The 6,769-nt window shown below is 38.1% G+C and overlaps 1 long non-coding RNA gene across 1 annotated transcript; it reads left to right on the top strand.

The window, feature by feature from the left end:
• The first annotated feature begins 1,845 nt into the window (after positions 1-1,845).
• LOC143139396 (uncharacterized) lies at positions 1,846-6,418 on the top strand. The gene is made up of 3 exons (XR_012990396.1): positions 1,846-1,916; positions 4,948-5,066; positions 5,983-6,418. It is a non-coding gene; the product is annotated as an uncharacterized LOC143139396 (long non-coding RNA).
• Positions 6,419-6,769: the final 351 nt, after the last annotated feature.

Here is a 6,769-nt window from a genome sequence, read left to right as displayed (position 1 = left end):
AAAACGCTGCACACCCATTACTCTCGTTTGAATTAGGCCCTCACGAACCCGTGATCGGATAGATATGCCACATATGTAAGATGAAAGAGGAGACACATAGCTATCATTTGATACCAAGTACATCCTTCTGGGTTATAAAACAGACGAAATGACATTAAAATAATAACTTCATATAGCTCGACTTACCCCACGTTTTTGTGTGTTGTGGTGGTGGCAAGGCATGTTCATAATCCAACGCTATCATGTGTTTCTCTATGGCAAAGTATGCTCATAATGCGGTTTTGAGATCCCAGCAAATTCCTGCATGGCATCCAATTTGAGACTCACATTGCATCCCAATTTATTCGACAAAGAAACACCTTTTTGCCTTCACTTTCTTCATGACAATGCAGTAAAAAGTTGTTTTAGAATCATCATAAATGTACACACAGAACACGCAAACTCGGGTTCAGTCAGGTCAGATTAGTTCGTGTCACAGATATGGAGCGCAGAAAGCCCCCCTTCACCATGGTTCTTATATTGCCAGATTCAGGACAGTCTGCCCTACACATACACGAAAGTCATGTCCAGCTGACAGAGATACATTTCAAAATAAAATGGTATAATACGCTTTTTGTCTTTGTATTATTTAAAAATCAATGCAAGTATAATATCAATTGGTGGCAGATCTGCGTAGCCTAGACTGTTCTGAAAAAATATAGCATGTGTAAATGGCACTTACAATGACCAGGATAAATGCTTATAACTAAAGGTAGTGAAAAAGCCCTTAAAACAGTCTAGGGTTCTAAGGGTTAATTTCTTAATTCAGAGCCATGTTACTTACAGCCAAGTACTTGGAGTGGATATCAGAAAGAAATATAGTTTGGACATCAGTATAAGATTAAATATCTGCATACAATATTAGTTAGTACAATACAATATTAGTAGTATTTATTATTGTTCTTTAACATCATTTGAATAAGACTGATTAAGTAAGGTGCATTACCATAATGTACTTTTCTTATAGCATTGGCCTATTTATGGAAAATGTGTTGGAGTGGACAACAAACTGACCTGTGTATCAGTGTTGGCTTTACACAATTTTTTGCCATTATTAAAATAGGCTATCCTAATCTTCAAAACTTTTTGAGTAGTTTTCAAATAGTAGTTTTGATTCCCAATTGCCACCCCAATAAAAAGTCTGGACCCAGCTGGCCCCCCCTATAAAATAATCCTGGCTACGCCCCTGTCTGATGGCCTGCTATAAAATGAATTGCGATGTCTGTCTGAAAAAGACGCGCTCGTGCAGTCAAAATGAATGGGAGTCTTCAGAACAGGCTTGTCAGTCAACCTGACATATGTGTAAAGTAGCCTATAATGTGAATGACTTGTTATTTTATCAAGGATTTCTTTCTTTTTGCAAAAAAAAAAGTACAATAGGCATTAATTAGTAGGCCAGGAGCATGCTGAAATTATGTGGCAAATTGCTGATAAAATTGTAAAAGGACGTGACCGAAGCTGAGGCAAGCCAGGCAATACACTGCAAAAAGGGATGTGTCAAAAAACAACACATGTGACTGTGTAGATAGCATTTTGACACATGTTGTGTAGATTTTAGCACACAATGTGTATTTTTTATATTTCCGGCTCTGGATAAATTGACACCATACATGTGTTATTCACTGATGGAACAGCATTTGTGTTTGCAGAGAAAATAAATACACATATTTTATCTGGTACCTATGAAACGCTCTATGACTAATAAAAATCATGAAGAAAACGAACCTATTTTAATGTCGAATTACGAGATTAACGGCTGTTTCTGTGTTGACCAATCACGTCATGCAACTGTCTTTTTGAAATGCTGTTTCCGTCCGCTCTTTTCACTCACTCTGACCAGCGTTAGAGTAAAGATGCAGTCAGACTTGGAGACCGATGTAAGTATTTTTGTATTATGTTGTAGCGTTTACATTTCTCAGCGAGCTGATAATAACAAAAAATAACGTTCAGATATGTATAAGCTAAGTTTGTAATGAGTCTAATGTTAGCTGGCTCATGGTTGGTACCAGTAACGTTAAGTTAGTCTCGTATCGAAGTATGGATAGCAAGCTTCTGTGAACATACGGATAACTTTATAGTTAGCTGCTACATTAACGTTAACAGTTGGGCTACATCGAGTTTTGAAAAGGAAATGGCAAGGTATAGAACCATATTTCAAGATTTAGCATTATTTGGCAATAAATAGCTCTCCGTAGCTTATTTTCTCATTGCTAGAATGATATTGCATGTTAAGGAATGCTTACGGATAACGTTAACTGTTAACGTTAGTTTAACGTTAGCCCTAACCATTAGCAGATACCTTAATTTAAAGTTAGCAGACTGGGCAAAGTAAGCGTTAGCATCTATATGAATGTTAACATTATTATTTAAAGTTAACGTTCGCGTTAATGAGGCCAGACAAAATAACACTGCGCCATGAATTTAGTATTTAGGTTATTTATCGATATAGACAGTGTTGGAAGTGTGCCATAAAGGTTAATGTGGGCACTGCAGACATTTCAACCGTTACTGGGTCAGCGGCAGACATGTTAGAATCTACATGAACATGCATTCATGAGAGAGGGAACTTAGCGATGACTGCTTCGTCTCGCGTGCCTATTACTGGCAAATTACTGGTAAATAGGCCTTGTTATGTTGTTGTCAGCTTGTCACCACACAGTACTATTGAAATCATACGAACATTTTTACTTGGCTAACCATTTTTGTAAAGTGAAGGGGGTTGTGTAACGTTACGGCCTGTCAAATACAGGTATTTTATTTTTGAACTGTAAATGCATTGCTCATGTGTGTATTGTTCCATGTACCAAGTAACCATAAATGAAATTACAGTTCACTTTGAAACTCCAATACATAAATAAAATACCATGTTGTAACCATGTTATCAACACATTAGGGCTGGGACAACGCGTCGACGTAATCGATGACGTCGACGCAAAAAATACGTCGACACAAAATATGAGCGTCGATTCGTCAAGCATAACATGTGCTGCTAAATATTTTTAATTTTACACCTTCAGTGTTTTCCATACGTTGACTAATCTGTGGCTGGGCACCACGAAATCAAAACCGGCCACCACACATTGATGTTCTATGTTGTAGTCCTACTATTTAAATTAAAGATAAGATAATTTCATAGAGTGGTGAAGTCCCGCCCCTTCTACTTCCGGTCCATGGGACCTATCTTTCAAAAAATTATGAACGGGAGTTAATGGAGAGATAACAATTATTTTTTGGTCCAGTTTGAATTGTGCCACGAATTTCACATATGATGTGTGTGAATTTAAAAGATAATTTTTCACGTTAAGAAAGTACTGTTGTTCGATAGACTTCAAAAGTTATGTTGGTTTTGTGCGAATCCACTCAGTGGACTACATCTCTCGTCTCGAACGATGTACGTCACCAACGTAATGAAACGATAAGAGCTGTTATGCTAGTTAACGGTTGCATCATGCTGCCTGCTATGTCACTTAACAGTATGTAATGTACAGTCTATGGACGAATACAACTTACCTGATGTGTTTAATCCTCTGACTCATGGTATTTTCTTCGGCAAGGAAAGCCCAATTAAGACCTGTTGCTGGTATGCTTGTACAATCTAGTGTGGCTGTGAATGAGATAACGTCACTAGCGCGACTGATGGGTTTGTAGTCGTTGGAATTACGATCTTTCACAATGTTGTAATTCAATAGTTACGAAACAAACTGCAAATGTCTTTACATGAAAAATTGTCTTTAAAATTGACAAACATCATATGGGTAATTCAAGGCACAAGTCAACCGGGACCAGAAAATAATTTATTTTTCGCCATAGACTGCCGTTCAAATTTATTTGAAAGATAGGTCCCATGGAGGCAAACGGAAGGGGCGGGACTTCACCACTCTATTGAGCTGCACTTTTTACTCACACAGCCTTTCCTCGCCCCGCCCGCTCTCTCTCGTAACGAGCCCGCTGCTCCTCCTCTGCATGTGATTTAACAAATTATTCACGATTGTTGAAGGATTGTTGTTGCCACATAGAAGCACTGCATAGAACACAGTGGGGTAAATTGCTATTAAATCCGCTTAGCATCGTCGTGACAATGCTGCGCAAATTTGTTCAAAACTACAGCATTAAAGTTAAGGTAAACTCTGCTAAGGTCTTATCACAACGTAGTACATTGAGGAGACTAAACTAAGTTAAGTTACAGTATGCAATCAAGCAGTATTTCAAAGCTAACGTTAGAATACTGTTTGGATGTCAAGTTTAGCATGCTTACTTGCAGCTGCTTGTATTCGTTACTCAGGCTCATTTTATTGACTCTGAATGTTTGCAAAATCCCGATGTAAATGGAAAAGTGTTTTCCAAGACTCAAAAGTGCTTGTCCAAAGGAGAAGTACGAACCGTTATTTGAACTAACTACGTTATGAATTGCATCCACACATCAGCAGCCTTTTAACTGTGTTAATGTTAATTGCAAGGATTCCCACACGAACGTCTTAAAATGACTGAACTTTATTGAATGCTACCTCTGACTAAGAATGCATTACTTTGCACTTGTATAGTCTTTTATTTTGGAATCTTAAGAGCAATAAACATATATTACAATGTTAAAGAACTCATGTTTTTTCATTCAATGTAAATAAACATGTATAAGTTGCTATTAGTGAATTAATTGGGAGATAATTGAATCGAATCGAAATCAAATCGGACTGAAAAAATGAATCGTTAGATTAATCGATGCATCGAAAAAATAATCGCTAGATTAATCGTTTAAAAAATAATCGTTTATCCCAGCCCTACAACACATGTTTGTCTTTCAAGGTGTTATTAGTTGCCTTACATTCAGTTGAATTAAATGGGCACCTGGGCTATACTGAACATAATAGTATTTTTATGTTAAAAGTTATCTTTCCCTCTACTTTCATAAAGCTGGAAAGACAGACCAATTCATCAGGAAATGGGAAGCGAGCATCATTCCAAAGCTGTTGCTGCCTTGGAAAAAGGTGGTGTTGCGTCACTTACAGAGGGAATGGAAGACCAGACAGATGGTATGTGGTGGTGTGTGTGAATGTGTGTAATGATATGGCATGCAATATCTCAAAGGTTAAGTTCAGAATATAGGAACCCTTGCCTTATTTCCTACTTACCAATAATATTAATTAGTCCTTTCTCAGTGTAATCCATGTTGGTTGATTATGGATAAGCACCTCATACATAGCCTGGTTAAAACAGACTCATTTACTTTGTGAATGTAGTCTGGGGACTCATGATTGGGAAACATGTCCAATGCTAACATCATGACGGGGGTTGACTTTGGGTTAGCTAAACTAAATTATTGGTCCAGCCCTTACATTGATCAGGGATTCCTAATGTTACTTCCTACTTAAAGGAACCGTATGTAAGAAATGTATTTCAATTAATCATAAAATGGCCCTGATATGTCACTAGACATTAAGAAATCATGTTAATTTCAAATACTTATATCACTGACAACAGTAGTCCGGCCAGGATATTGTCATTTAAAAAGTGAAGTTGCAGCCCTCAACTGATGTTGTGTTTTGTCATGTCATGTTGTGTTTTGGCCTGATGCGCCACCCTCCACCTACCTATCTAGTAATCACAAAGTCAGTAGTGTTTCGGCATCTGGGTTGGGGAGGGGGGCACTACAGTAATTTGAAAGTGATTGCAGTACCAGTTTTGGCCACAATCTTACATATGGTTCCTTTAACCTACATTTTACAAACTGACAATATACAGCATCAACGGTCAGGAAACAATGTATGTAGACCTACCTTTGCTGTACATAAATGTACACATTCTTCCGACTGCAATTTCTGATGTTTTCAGGCATTGCTACTACTGTACTACTACTACTACTAACCCTCTCTGGGGTTTGATGGAAACAATTTAATCCTACTTGGAAACATTTGTTGTACCTTAAATCTGTTTTTGTTTAATTTTCAGATGAAAAGTGCTATACCATGCTGGTTGTTCTGACACATCTTCTGCCACCAATGCCCGGGAGTCACTGCAGTGTGAAATCAGCAATACATTCCTTATTGATTTTGTACCGGTATGTTTCGAAATTATGTCTGTAAGAGCCAATGAGGGACCAGGTACGGTGGCCGATGGGTGCAAACGCCCTGCAATTTATGACAATTCATGCAGATAAAACACACACAACTTAACTCATTGAATGCCAAGCTGTTTTCGGGAGCTTTGTCCTAGAGTGCCAGCAATCTAGACCATTGTTGATGATTTTTGTACAGCCGCAGCATATTCTGTGTTATAGCTATGAACACGTAGAATAGCTCGATTAAAAGGTGAGACTTTAAGCTCTCGGTGGGTGCAAACCGTGTATTTCTACACGCCTCTGTTCCTGAGAAATCCCAAGCTAAACAGTGGCTAGTTTTCATCAAAATCGCTGTTTTTTTCTAGAAATGGAGATATAACGTCTTTCATGAAATATAAAGTGTTGCCTGTTACTTACTTGTGTATCCATTCCGGGAAGTGATCAGCGAGACCTGGCGAGACTGCCACCTAGTGATAGACCCACGAAAATGGCCTGGTTTTGACCTGACGTGCATGCGTCACTGATTCGACCCAAAGCGGCAACCGAGTTATGATAAAATGTCCAGATAAAATGTCCAGATTGTGCGTTTCACAATCGTCATATATTTCATTTCCATTCATCACAGAGTTCCCAAAATCACATATAAGGTGTGTTAGAGTGTCTAGTTTCGTAATTTAA

The sequence above is a fragment of the Alosa pseudoharengus genome, unplaced genomic scaffold (genome assembly GCF_046254945.1).
Source record: "Alosa pseudoharengus isolate Yale_2024_CS ecotype anadromous, Long Island Sound unplaced genomic scaffold, YU_APseudo_1.1 YU_APseudo_1.1_scf_22, whole genome shotgun sequence".
NCBI classification, from domain to species: Eukaryota; Metazoa; Chordata; class Actinopteri; order Clupeiformes; family Clupeidae; genus Alosa; species Alosa pseudoharengus.
The sequence above is the reverse complement of the archived record's forward strand: the minus strand, read 5'-3'. Positions and strand labels throughout refer to the sequence as shown.